Here is a 14,274-nt window from a genome sequence, read left to right on the forward strand (position 1 = left end):
GATCCTCATTGTTGGCCTATAAACTACAGTATACCTTTGATTTTTCTTTATTTCAAAAGCAAGCACTCATACCCCTGTAAAGTGCATGTTGTGTTAAGACAGTAATGGCAGACAGTGTTACTTCATTAACTAGATCTGTTGAATGTGACTCAGGGCCAAACTAGACATGACATTAATTGCGTGAATGCAATTGATGTGCACATTTCTCATAATGTAAAATAGCAATTACAGGAAAACCAGAGTAGTCTCAGAACCATGGGGTGGGTGGGGAAGTTTTTAACTCTTTCTCTCTTTGCAGAAAAAACCAGTCCTCCTCAAAGCTACCATTTGCACTTCAGATGAAGCCTGCATTGGTGCACTCTCTTCCAGTTCTCTGTGTGGGCTAATGAGTGCCTAAAATGATGAAGGCAAGCTATTTATTTTGACATTAATAAAGTAAAAGTAAATAATGGTAGATTTCCTCCTCCCCCCCCCCATGTGCACCCCATGCCCTTTCCAAATCTGCTCCAGATACTTGGCAGAACCACAGAACAAATTAAGGGGAGGATATGTAGGGGGGAAATGATCTGTCATGCAAGCAACCACCACCACTCTTTTCAAATATTAAAGGCACACTCTTGCATGTCAGCCATCCCTTGCTCTGTTGCTACTTCTATTCTCAGGCTTGTTTTGCAAATAACCAAAGACTCTAGTTCTTCACATCTGATAGTCTTGAAACAGTTTCAAAACTTATCCTGAGGACTTCTAAAGAAACTGCTTTCCTAACTTGCAACAGCAAACCTTAAGCAAATTATTAAGATGGTAACAAGACAGCGCTTCACTGGGGAACTGAGGAAGGAAAGAACCTGGCTGCAAAATATGAAAATAAGTCACCACTAAGGAAGTAGGAAAAGTGGGGAGAAGGGGACGCAAAGCTGCTTTCATTTGGGTAGATAACCAAAATATTCAGAAGCTCCTCCCAACATTGAAGTCCAACATAAAGGTAACAATTTGCTTCAGGAAAGTAAAATCTCTGTGGAAATGCTACCAAGAGCCCTTAAATTCCTTCTTCAGGGGCAGAGGCTCATCCATCAAGCTCTAAATCAGTCTCCCCCAATCTGGTACCTTCCAGATGTTTTGAACTACAACTACCATCAGTCACAGACAGCACTGCTGGGGAAAACTGTATTTTAAACTGTTTGAAAAACAACTATTTGAATTGGATAACAAACCCAGGAAATGGATGGTTTCCCCCTTGTTGCAAACAAAAAAAGGTCCTGTCACCTTATTTAGTCATTAATGACCCCAAGATTTTCTCATCCTGTATGTTATGTTGAATTTGCAAACATCATATAAACAGTGCTTTTTTCTTTTTCTAAAAAAAGTTGAGGGGTACTCTCATTTTCCTCCTAATTTGAAATACTGCCCCACAATGAGGCCAAACTTAGATTCACAAAATGTTTAGGGGTATACATACCCATGCATACCCCCAGAAAAAAGCACTGCATATCTATATCTATCTATCTATCTATCTATCTATCTATCTATCTATCTGGGGCATGCTGCCAGCTAGTAAACAGATGAATGGTGCTGTCTTGGAATCTATCTTAGGGCTGAAATTTATCCCTTGAGAAACTCCCACTTTCAAAATAAATTTCATTGAGACAGGACTACATCAATAAGAATATGCCACCTTAAATATTACTGAACCCCAACCCCACCCAACTCATGTGGGCAACAGGCATGCTCTTATTTCATCACTTACAAAGCACAGTGTACAGTGTTGGAGCTTGAGAGATAAGCAAAAGCCTGGTCTCTGCCCCAAGGAGCTTCAAGTTGGAATTGAGATGGGGGTGGGTTACATGAGGCAAGGGTAACAAGGAACAAATGCAAGCAAATGTTATGAAATGTTTTGCTCCCACGATACTGATTGTGAATCTCAAACTAAGGTAAGATAATCAACTCTGTTTAAGCGATATTTCATTTCATCTTTCATATTTTTGTTGGGTTACTGTGATCAAATACAATGAGCTGAAGACCTGATCCAAGATAATCAGAAGAAGAATAAAAACAAAAAAGATGGTGGCTTCATGTGTTCAGATTTACAAGAGACTGTTGCAATTATCAAGAAAAACAAAATGGAATGTGTGAAGATTTATCACTTGGTGGCAGCTTCAGTAGTCTATTATATTGAGTAACTGGTAGAAAAAAATACTAATCTAAATGCTAGCAATCACCAACTTGCAGCACAAGATAAAGTACCGAATGAAAAACAGCCTACTCTTTCCACTAATTTATTGACCTTCCAGTGTAACAGATGAATAAACAGTATAGAAAGGTTGGATTCCTACCCCTCCCCATCACCCTCTAATACCAAACTCAGGTGGTGAGTGCTGAGACAAAACAGGACCACCGAGGAACAAGAGGAAAAGTATCAGGATGATGGTGATAACTTAAGGATGTGTAAATATTTTCAGTTCCTCTCGGTTTGTCATTTATCCAATCTTAAGTTCATTTCATCATACTTCCATATCAGTTTGCAACTTTAAAAAAAAAGTCCTCATGAAAATTTATCCTAATAAACATATTTTTGTATGCAATTTCTCGTGCATGCTTTACTTGAGATTCCTGTATAGCAGGGGACTGGACTAGATGACCTTCAAGGTGTCTTCTAACCCTACAATTCGATGGTTCTATACTTCTCCTCAGCACTTATAGTCAGCACTATTCGGTGCAAAGCGTGACCTGCAACAAAACACTGCAGCGTATTCTTATCTCCTAATAGAAGTATTCCTTTTTAGGTTCCAGTCATCCATGCCCTCCTCCAACATGCCATTCTGTTCCTCACCACCAACTCTCCACTCTTCTTTTCCAGTTGATCTAGACTACTGAGTCATTTCGGGGGTTTTGCCTGTTTCCTTAATGTACCGTATTTTTCGTTCTGTAAGACGCCCCCATGTATAAGACGCCCCCTATTTGGGGGTACTTAGATTTAAGAAAATGGGGGAGATGTATCAGTGTATAAGATACCCCCTAATTTTTTACATTATTTTTTAGGGAAAAAACCTAGTCTTATACACAGAAAAATACAGTACTTCTGCAAACCTGGGTTTTTCCCCAAGGGATGGAAGAGAAATTCAGTTCAGTTCATATTCAATGGCAAGTCTAACTAATTTACATTTCCCAAAACAGCATGCCATCCATTGAAATATGCCCTTCTCCAAATTTTGCAAAGCAGTTGTTAAGCCTTGTAATGTGTACAAAAAGGCATACGGTAGGGCAAACTGTTCACAAAACGAATGTGTTATTGAAAAAGAACATAGAAAAAGGCATTGCATTGTTGAAAACGGTTGTGCAAAAATGTGTATAAATGGGAGAAATTTGCACCAACATCTCAAAGAACTTTCCTAAGGAATTATAATTTTAAAAAATAAATAATTAGCAAACTGATGTGGAGATATAGAGATCTGAACCTAAGAATAGAAAAATTAGAAGCTGAGAAAAAACTAGAATGGACAAATCTGCCCATCCTTAGGAGTGATTAGTCACAATAACCAAACACAGTCTCTACATACATACAGGGCAACATACGTCTGGATGCTGGGAGAAAACAACACACCCAAAGACATCTGGTTGGCAACTATTGGAAATACTGGACTAGATGGACCTTAGTCTGACCCAGCAGGACAGTTCTTATGCTATTATGAATCCCACTAACAAGTTGGAGTCAACAGCTCTGATTGCAGTTGCTCAGGGTTTTTTGGTGTCTAGCCTTCAATCGCAATGATATTGTTTCATGTTAAAAGGAAAAGCAAATGAAAAAGAAACCGGTGATACCTGATTTGATAAAAAAGAACACATTGCTACCTTAGACCATGGTCACCCATGCCTGGCCCTTCCCAAAGAGCAGCGTACGGAGATGGAGAGCCAGAAAGAGAGACAACGTTATGTGAAGATGTCATGTTAATATAAAAGGTGTGACAAGCAGGCACCAAAAAAATAAGAGAACAACAGGGAAGGGGCTCTGTGACACTCTGCCATGAGAATGTCGTGACAATCCTTTGAAATTAATTGAGCTGGACTCTAGCAGAGGAGAAATTTTCAACCTACGTTTGACAGCTGCATTCTCCTGAATGAAAAGCGAGAGATCCAAAGAGCACTTGGATCGGCTGAGCGGCTCTCACTCACAAACACTGAATTCCAGCTGCCTCTCAGGTGGGCACTTTGTGTAATGTTCTCTGTCTTCCCCACACCCCACCTGACAGTTGTGTACCAGATATGGAGTCTCCCCGCAACTGGGTACTTCTAAAGTGGCAAATAGCCCGTCCAACACACTAGCATGGCAGTCAAAAGCATTGCAAGGCCACACTGGGACCTCACTGAGATAAGGCATCAGGAGTGATCCATCACTGATTGCTCTCCTTTCTCTGCATCCAGGCAGCTGGGGCAGCAACAACTAAAATGTGCAAAGAGAAATACATCTGAAGAAGAGTATCAACTTGTGTGTTCTTCTGGTCATCAGTGGTAGCTTTTTAATCAATCCTTTGCAGAAAGCGACAGGAAAACTGAGTGTAGTGGCTCTGTTCCTCATGGAGAGCTGCATCTAAAGCTGCACTAGGAGTGGAATTAAATATGTAATAATTCCACAACCAGGCCGTCCAACAGAGTCGAGAACTTCCAACATGGCTGCATGATTGGGGAAAACTGTGGGCATGACAGTAGGAAAGATTTTGGAGAACTGAAGAGGCTGCCTGCTGCTCTACACAGAACCTCACTGGAAATGCACTGATACATGTTCTTCATGCACATAGGCAGGAAGTGTTGGGGAGAAAGAGAGGAGATGCTTATCCTGAAAGGTCTAGTGTTAAAGACCCTAGTGAATAAACAGATACATAAAATAACACAACGAAAAGTCTGATGTTTTGCTTTTGTGTTTTTGTCAACAGGGTTGCTGGCTAGTTAGCAAAGAGCTCAAGATCCAGAAAAGTGTGCCAAGAAAGACAAATTTGGCACCATCACAGTACACTAAATACCAAATTCTTTGTTTGCTTCAAGATGTACCTGTTTCACATGCTTAGGAGTTGGAAAGTGTGTCCTCTTGCCCCAATCTGCCCCTCCCTGACGAATTACAACACATGATCCATATTTGGCACATGCCTCCACTTTCTATAGCACAACTTGCCTGATGATCTCTCAATGAGCATCTGCCTTCCTTACCTTGCTGTAGGCCTAGAGATGGCCACCATATCCAATTCAGTTAGCACCTTGTGCATTTCCTTTTCTCTGAGGCATCCTAAACTTTTACTTGTGGCCCAATGTGACCAAGTTTAGCTTTGCTTGGGATCCTTTCAAACCTTTCCGAAGCCACTGTGCAACTTTATCAATAATGTTTGTTTCTAGCAGCATCCTGGTTACAGGCCAAGAAGGCTCAGGAAGCCACTAACGGTTCTTGAACCTCCATTTGGGAATCAGTACTACTGTGTGTTAAGCTAGGGAGGAAACGGTGGGCAAAGCATTGTTTTGGTTTAGTAGTAATTGGGTTTCAGTGGGAGGGCTGGGAACTGATTTTAAAGAGTTTTCTATTTATACTCGTAAACTTGGTAAGTCTTACTGGCAAGTGCAATGGGTGAACTGGAAATACTTTAAAATGAAAGTTGTTCCTCAGCTCTCCCAGGAGTCCATTTCACAACCCCACAGGAGGCAATTATTTGTCTGGGCTCATTCCTCACATTATTAGTCCTAGCTTCAGCTCCAGAACCAAAGGGGTATCAAGATGGTAGCCTCAAGGCTCTTTCCTGCCAGGAGTACACACACACCTGCCATTGTTTTAATTGGAGAGATGCCAGAAACTGCCAGTTCTTTGTGTCTTATCAGTCTCCCTTCCTCCTGATGGTCTCCAGGTTCCCTAGGCTCTCCTACTTTGTCTTTCCTCCTTTGAGTCTAACACAAAATGTTTCCAAAAACACTGAGGGGACTGACCCCATAAGTCTGTGTCAATCAGTGAGGGTGTCTACTTCTCTGTATGCTTCTAACCAGTGTTCCTCCCCAAATTTCTCTGTCATTGTAGAAGGTCTTGCTAACTCCTTAGTTCCTTGGGCAGGGATAATATGTTTTGCACAGCAAAGCGACCCAGGCTTGATCCTTGGCATTTCTAGGAAGCATTGTGAATGTCACCTGTCTGAAACTCTGGAGAGTTACTGCCACTCAGGTTAATACTGAGCTAGGTGGTACAATGGCGTGGCTCAGTGCAAGGCAGCTCCTTGTGTTTCACACTTGACTAATTATAACCCTCACCAACTAACTGTTAATTTTTCTTTCACTTCCTTACCAGAATCTTGTGGTCTTACCACTTGTTTCTCTTTAAGATCTCCTGAAATTACCCTTTCTGTTCTGCATTTACTATTAAATCTGTGCTCAGATCATTTTTCACCTGAAGCCACCTTCTTGCTGGTATTCCATCCTCTGTATTCTCTTTCCCCTTCCCATTTCTCAGGTCAATTCAAAATGCCCTTTCCTCAATCTTTCTTGTAAGCCACTTGTAAAGCAAAACCTTCTTTTCCAAGTCCTGCGACCACAACATCTCTCTTCTTCATGACTGCATCATTTCTGAGCTGTAGAGAATTCTTAAGACAACCTTGTCTTGGAACAGGAACATAAGAGGGCCCTTTCACCCTTAAAGGTAAAGGTACCCCTGCCCGTACGAGCCAGTCTTGACAGACTCTAGGGTTGTGCGCCCATCTCACTCTAGAGGCTGGGGGCCAGCGCTGTCCGAAGACACTTCCGGGTCACGTGGCCAGCATGACATCGCTGCCCTGGCGAGCCAGAGCCGCACACGGAAACGCCGTTTACCTTCCCGCTAGTAAGCGGTCCCTATTTATCTACTTGCACCCGGGAGTGCTTTCGAACTGCTAGGTTGGCAGGTGCTGGGACCGAACAACGGGAGCGCACCCCGCCGCGGGGATTCGAACCGCCGACCTTTCGATCGGCAAGCCCTGGGCGCTGAGGCTTTTACCCACAGCGCCACCCGCGTCCCTAAGGAATCACCCTTAGGAATCAGCAACCCCTGCTCTCCCCTCTTGACCCGCCCCACCCCCCAGCAACCAGTATTCAGCCTCAGATCCTGGAAGTAGTATACAGTCATAAGAAGATCATAAGAAGGACCTTCTGGAACAGGCCACTGGCCCATTTGGTTCAACATCCTGTTCTCACAGTGGTCAACCAGATGCCTGTGGCAAGCAGGACCCAAGCATATAAGACCCCTCTCCCCTCCTGTGGCCTCCAGCAACTGGCATCCAGAAACATTACTACCTCTGGCTGCAGAGCCAGAGCATTTACTAGCTGCTACTAACTGCACCTTAACCTCCATGAATTTGTTTAATTCCTTTTTTAGGCTGTCCAAGTTGGAAATCTTGTTCCACAGTTTTAACTATGTGCTACGGGAAGAAGCGCTTTCATTTGTCTGTCCCGAATCTCCCGCTATTCAGCGTCACTGAATGATCCCAGGATAAACCCACCCAGACCTCAGAGGGCACCACAGAACACTTTGACCTTATGGTTAATCCACCTTTGTTCCTGTGCAAATTTCTCCTGCTTTGAGCTACAACATCCAACCTCCTTATTTCATGCACAGTTCCCGCCGCTACTTCACTCTCAGTGGGCAGAAAGAGAAAGAAGTATTGACACAAAAAGCAATTTCCTTTTGTGTATTCCCCTTGTACTCTCAAGCTAATTAGTAAATTGGCCAGTGTTTCAATTAGAGCTATTGGGAAATGCTTTCGTGCTTGATGCATGGTAATTAATGGGACATGGTCAAGACCAAGCCATACATATAAAATAAAGATCTTTGCTTCTGTTAAAATATTAATAGTGAAAGATTTGTAATGACTTTAATGTATTATTCACCAGTAGTATAGTTGCTGTAATTTTTGTCGGCCTCTTGGGGTGGGAGAAACCGCAGCTCATCGTGAACCTTGCTCTCCAGTTTAAGATGCTAGAAGCCAAAGAACTAGAGGGGTTTGGCAGAAGTTACTCTTAGGAATACAGCATCCTACTGTAAGTTGCCACCCTGTATGCTCCCAAGGACACCTGTTCAAAATCCACCTTTTTTTGAAGCCTTTGGCTCAGCCCCCTGCTTCTCATGCCCTACTGCAGCTTGAGCACACACACCTTAAGATCACAAAGATTCCTCCTGGATCAGGCTGGTAAGGTAAAAGGTAAAGGACCCCTGGACAGTTACATCCAGTCAAAGGTGACTATGGGGTTGCGGTGCTCATCTCAATTTCAAGCCAAGGGAGTCAGCGTTTGTCCACAGACAGCTTTCCAGGTCATGTGGTCAGCATGACTAAACCACTTCTGGTGCAATGGAACACCGTGGCAGAAAACAGAGTGCACAAAAATGCCATTTACCTTCCCACCACAGTGGTACCTATTTATCTACTTGCACTGGTGTGCTTTTGAACTGCTAGGTTGGCAGGAGCTGGGACGGAGCAACAGGAGCTCACTCCATTGCGGGGATTCAAACCGCCGACCTTCTAATCAGCAAGCCCAAGAGGCTCAGTGGTTTAAACCACAGTGCCACCCATGTCTCTATCAGGCCAGCAGCCCACCTAGTCTAGCATCCTGCTCTCGCTGTAGCCAGATGGAAGCCCAAAAGCAGGACCTAAGAGCACTCTCATCTCCTGTATGTTGCAAAAACTGACATTCAGAAGCGATAGAACCTCTGGTTGTGAAGGCAGAGGACTGCTATGGAAGCTAGTAGCCACCAAGAGCCTTATCCTTTGTGAATTTCTCTAACCTTCTCTTAAAACCATTCAAGTTGGTGTCTTACACAACCTTTAGCCTTCATCTTTTGCTGTTCATCTCTGACACAACTTCTCTCTCCTTCCTCTGCTGTTTCCACTGCTGTACTGTACAAATGACACACTGTGCTGTATTCTCCTTAGAGCAGGAATAGTGAACAGGAAGGGACTTACGGGTAGCTTCAGTAGAATCATAGAATCATAGAGTTGGAAGAGACCACAAGGGCCATCGAGTCCAACCCCCTGCCAAGCAGGAAACACCATCAGAGCACTCCTGACATATGGTTGTCAAGCCTCTGCTTAAAGACCTCCAAAGAAGGAGACTCCACCACACTCCTTGGCAGCAAATTCCACTGTCGAACAGCTCTTACTGCCAGGAAGTTCTTCCTAATGTTTAGGTGGAATCTTCTTTCTTGTAGTTTGGATCCATTGCTCCGTGTCCGCTTCTCTGGAGCAGCAGAAAACAACCTTTCTCCCTCCTCTATATGAGATCCTTTTATATATTTGAACATGGCTATCATATCACCCCTTAACCTCCTCTTCTCCATATCGACCACAATAGTTCGTTTTTAACTGATTTTATCTCTATGGTATTTGTTACGCTTACTGTATACCACCTAGAGAAGACTAGAAATTAAGTAGACTAGAAAATGTCATCAACATCATCATCATCATCATATTGTTAACATTTACTAGCATTTACCCACTGTCCTGTTAAATAATTATTTACTCAAGTCTGGTTACTAATTTAAATTCCTTCTTCCTCTTCACACTTGCTGTAACTGAGCCAGTCCTTTGCCAAAGCTGCCCATGCCCTATATCATCATCATCATCATCATTGGAAAGGGCTATAACTTATAGTGCTAGAGCACACACTTTTCATGCAACATTCCTGGGTTCTCTGGCATCTCCAGCGGGGGCTGGAACAGAGTGACTAGCCTCTGCTAGTCACTCTAGACTAGGCCTCCTCAACCTGATGTCTTCCAGATGTTGTTGGATCACAACTCCCATCATCCCTGACTACTGCCGTGGTCATGGGAGTTGTAGTCCAACAACTTCTGGAGGCCACCAGGTTGGGAAGGGTGCTGTAGACAACACTGTACTAGATGGACTAGTCTTCTGACTTGAAAGAAAGCACCCTCCTAGGTTTAATATTTACCTTGTTATCCCTTTCCTCCCTCTCCTTCTCTTGCAGCTACCTCTCTGCAAAAGTTTAGACATAAGGTCCTGGAGCAGACACCTGCCTATGCTGTAAAGCACAATGAATAGCGATGGCACTAAATAAATATTAATAACAAGGACACAGTAGCGGTAATTAGGACAAGGACATCAGTGTTTAAACTACAGGCAGATCCCCAAGTAAATATTCCTAAGCAAATACTGTGCAACCACTGTGTAAATGATCATTGTAAACCCCAGACATCCGTTTACTCATGTCACATATGAAACTTAATAAAAGCTAACGTGTGCCTTAATATAAAGGTAACTTCCTTTCTTGCACTCAGTGTTATTTTTCTAGAAAAAGAGGTGCTGGAACTTAGCATGAATGCCTCCCTTGTTCTCTTATAATGGCAATGGTGCCCACCTGAGAGATGTCAGAATCGAGTTCAGGTGAGTTCTGGCTGAAAAAAAGCCCTGCTTGCACCCCCACACTTTTAGGAATGACAAGTCATTCCTTTACCACAAGGCACAACTGTCCTGAATATGAAATGTAGCTAAAGCTGAAAGCATAGCCAACATGATTCCCTCCAGATGTTCTTCAGCTACATCTCCCATCATCCCTGATCACTGAGTATGCTGGTTGGAACTGATGGAAGTTGTTCAGCAACATCTGGGGCTGTCCCTGCATTAAAATAATACACTGAATGCTTTTGGAACTCTTGCTAGTGCAGAGTCACTAAAGAGGGTGTGACTCTGATTCATAACATGGGTGGAAGCCTCCTGGGAGCCCAGAGTATATGAGGAATTAAGTACCATAGACACATTCTTTAAGGACGCTAAGTGTGGTACTTGATTTGGGCTAACTTCTGTTAAAGTCAGTAAGTGGGCCTCTCATTTTCTCCAAGTATGCTACCTTGATTGGCCATTTATGAAAATCCAGAGGGGGCACAGGAGCGAAAGCATCAGAGCATTCTTTTGCATTCACTTTGCACTCATGCCAGTGATTAATTGAGAAAGGAGGCCAAACGGGATCAGAGGCTCTTGATGTAACTACATATGCAATTTAACAGATGGCAATTAGCAAATTAAGTAACAAGGAGAATATTGCACAAGGAGTCTCCATTTCAACTTATTTTGCCCCCTCGTTTTCATTCCCTTCCACCCTGCCTCTCTAAATTCAGAGGCTATTTTGCTTTTCATTTTTAGCCCAGTGAAATCTTTATTGCTATTAGACTTTATTTAAGTTTCCATTTAAAAGGAGAACTCCTGTTTAGCCTTTTTGGAATATATTCCTGTAGTTTTACAGGATGTGAAATCCTGCGCTTATCCCAGGAACAAAGAACCCTTAGCATGCTCAGTCCATGTTTCCACACACTGATCATCCTCTCCTCCTGGCATCAGGAGGACATTTTGCTTCCTGAGGTGCAGCAGCAAATGATGCCAACCCCTCTCCAAAGTCCAGGGACATAATAATCAAGGCCAGTGAAGTTATTTTGGCAACTGCGACAGGAAATCCCCAGTCTCCTCTCTTGCTCTCTGGCAGTAAAAATACAAAAATGATAAATTAAGTAACTATCAATTTTCTGTTTCTTCATGACATCCCAAATCAGCTGCCTAAAGTGGAAATCCTCAGTCATGTAGGGCTGGCCCTATTTGAAAGACAGAACAGAGTACATGAAATATCTAATTTTTAATTTAAATTTCATGAAAATACTGCTAATGAGTCAATTAAAAAACAATGTCACCACTATCCTTCATGCAAGAAGTAATCATTTACCATTCTGGCCTCTATCTTGTCACATGCAGCACTCGTTCTGTTCTGCTGTAGTTCGCCTTCCACTAAAAACCACACTATTCACCTCACTGTATGCTATGGAAAAGTTACATAACTTATATAATTAGTTATGTAAATTACACGTATCATGGTGTCATTGCATTGTTCATTTCAATGCAAAGGAAACACAACTGTGAATACCAATTTTGTATTTGCTGGATTGATTTCTGTTCTAGACATGTGACTAATGAGCAAACATTGGTAATTTCCACTATTATTATTTTTGTGTGTGCGCGCGCAGTAGTTTAGGCTGAGAAAGCTGACTATAGCAGATGTTGCTGGATTACGGTTTCCATCTTCCTTGACAACTGGCTCTGCTGGCTGGGCCTGATGGGAGTTGGATCAGCAAAATCCAGAGGGCTGCAGATTCCCTACCACTGGTCTACAGTGACTGGGTTTGCTCCACGACTCAACCCAGCTTCCCCTAATTCACTCTGGCAATGATGACGACAACTACACATCACTCAGGCTGTGCACGGACATAACAGAAATCACATGTGTCAGAAACACTTGCCATAACAGGCACAGCAAGTGAAATTGTGGGCCACATTTTGGGAAGAAGTTTGTCCCTCAAGCCCAGGTATCCACAGTCTCTGTCACTAGCTCACAAAGGATCAAGGGCCCCTGTCCCTCTGGCAAATAGCAGTCCCAGCAGCCTCCAGCAGGCCTTCTTATGCCTCAGTTTGGAGAACGGAAGCAGCAGAAGGAGTTTCTCCTGCTCTTTCTTCCCTTCCCCCAAAATGCATCAGCAGCAAGAGGGAACATCATAATATTTCCTCAAGTCTTCTGTATTGGCAAGAGTATAAAAGGGAGAGGTTGGAGATCCCTGTTTTTTTGTACATGCAAAACACAAAAGTCGGGCCCCCAAGGAGTATATATCCTAGTTTTTGACAATGAGAAGATAACAGGGCAAGAGAAAGGAGGGGAGGGGAATGAAAGACACAGGTAGCAAATTATGGTGTAAGCACTGCAAAATCTTAACCAGAATAAATTTAAGAAGGGTAGCAGACTTCTTGGCAATATCCATCATGTATTTTAATTTTTTGCTCTAATTCTGTTCCACCTACTTTAAGAACAAAATCTTGTGTCAAACCCCATCATGGATTTATAGCCTGATGAAATAATCAACAGCCTTTGGTTCTCTTGAAAAACATGGGCTCTTGAAGTGTGGTAGGGATCCTTTTGAAGTCTAGAGGTAGGACTGAAAGGTTTTTGGATGCCTTCCTGCACATGTGCTGAAAAGGAAGGCAAATGAGCTGAGGGCCCCCAGACCACTCCCTATCTCCTCTCCACTGAATGTACTGTCCTGCCCTGCCATGAGGTGTCCAGAACTTCAAACTGTCTCCCTTGGTTTAAGGCTTTTAGCTGAAGGAAGGGAGATCTGGAAGCTATATAGAGAGCCTTTTTTTTTTTTGGTTATCCTTCAGCAGCAGAATGTTGTTACTATGGAGATGGTGGCAAAGATGGGATTCTTCAAAGAAGTCAGAAAGAAGGTTCTGTGAGAGGATCTCTGTGCAACACGGAACAGTTGTCAGCTTTGAAGGCTTAAGCTTCCTTTGTGTCACAGAACCCATATCTATCTGTCTATCTATCAAAGCACTGATGGGTTGTGAGATGAGGTTGGCAGCAGGAAACGATGCCTGCTGATTAAAGTGTGACACCCCATCCCTCTTCCTGGTGGCTGCTCAATGGAACCAGACACTTTCTACAAGTGGGTCCACCTCACATGTCTCTCCTGCTGCCCTGTGCCTTCCTCTCTCTTACTTGGGCACCTTTACCCTTTCCTCATATATCGTGCCAGCCTTCCTGGCGTCTTCATCCTTCCTTATGTCATTCACTGAATTCTCTCCCAAAAGGTTCTGTTATTGCACTGTCATAGAATGAAACACAGAAAGGCAATTATGCCAAAATATATTAAGCTTCCATGCTAAAAAAAAGAAGCTGCTGTGTACTAAGTTCCAAGGTTGTCTTATGCCGATGCAGTTTGGCACTGCAAATTCATGATGGAAGATATGCTGCACTATATTGCCTAAAGCGCAACACAAATTTGGAGATCAACTATCGGACCAAAGAGAAGGACCAGATGGACCAGGACTGTGGAGACCCTGATTCAAACCACCATTCAGCCATGAATTTCACTGGGGAACCTTGGGTTTTTCACTCTCAGTCTAACTCACCTCACAGGGTTGTTGGGAGTGAATGGAAGGTGGGATGGCAAAAGGGCACCTTACAAATATGTAAAATACTAAAACAGTTTCAAAGCTTACCATTAAAAAAACACAATCATAAAAAATAGGGTAAATCCTGAAAACATACATCTCGGGTATCAAAGGCCAAGGTATTCACCAAAAACTGTATAATGAAGGTGACAGGCATACATCTGTGTAGAGGGAGTTCCACAACTCACAGAGAATGCATTCTCCTCGAGCTTCTGAGGTGGCAGAAGGGCCCCCTACGCAGCTCTTAGCACCCAAGAGATTTGTAGGAAAGGACACAGCTTTT

The 14,274-nt window shown here is 43.1% G+C and overlaps 1 protein-coding gene across 3 annotated transcripts in view; it reads right to left on the bottom strand.

The window, feature by feature from the left end:
• Positions 1-14,274, bottom strand: part of SLC8A3 (solute carrier family 8 member A3) — a 159,029-nt gene that overhangs the window by 37,444 nt on the left and 107,311 nt on the right. The gene's annotated exons all lie outside the window — the stretch shown is intronic.

Source organism: Podarcis tiliguerta (assembly GCF_965153285.1).
Source record: "Podarcis tiliguerta genome assembly, chromosome: 1".
NCBI lineage: Eukaryota > Metazoa > Chordata > Lepidosauria > Squamata > Lacertidae > Podarcis > Podarcis tiliguerta.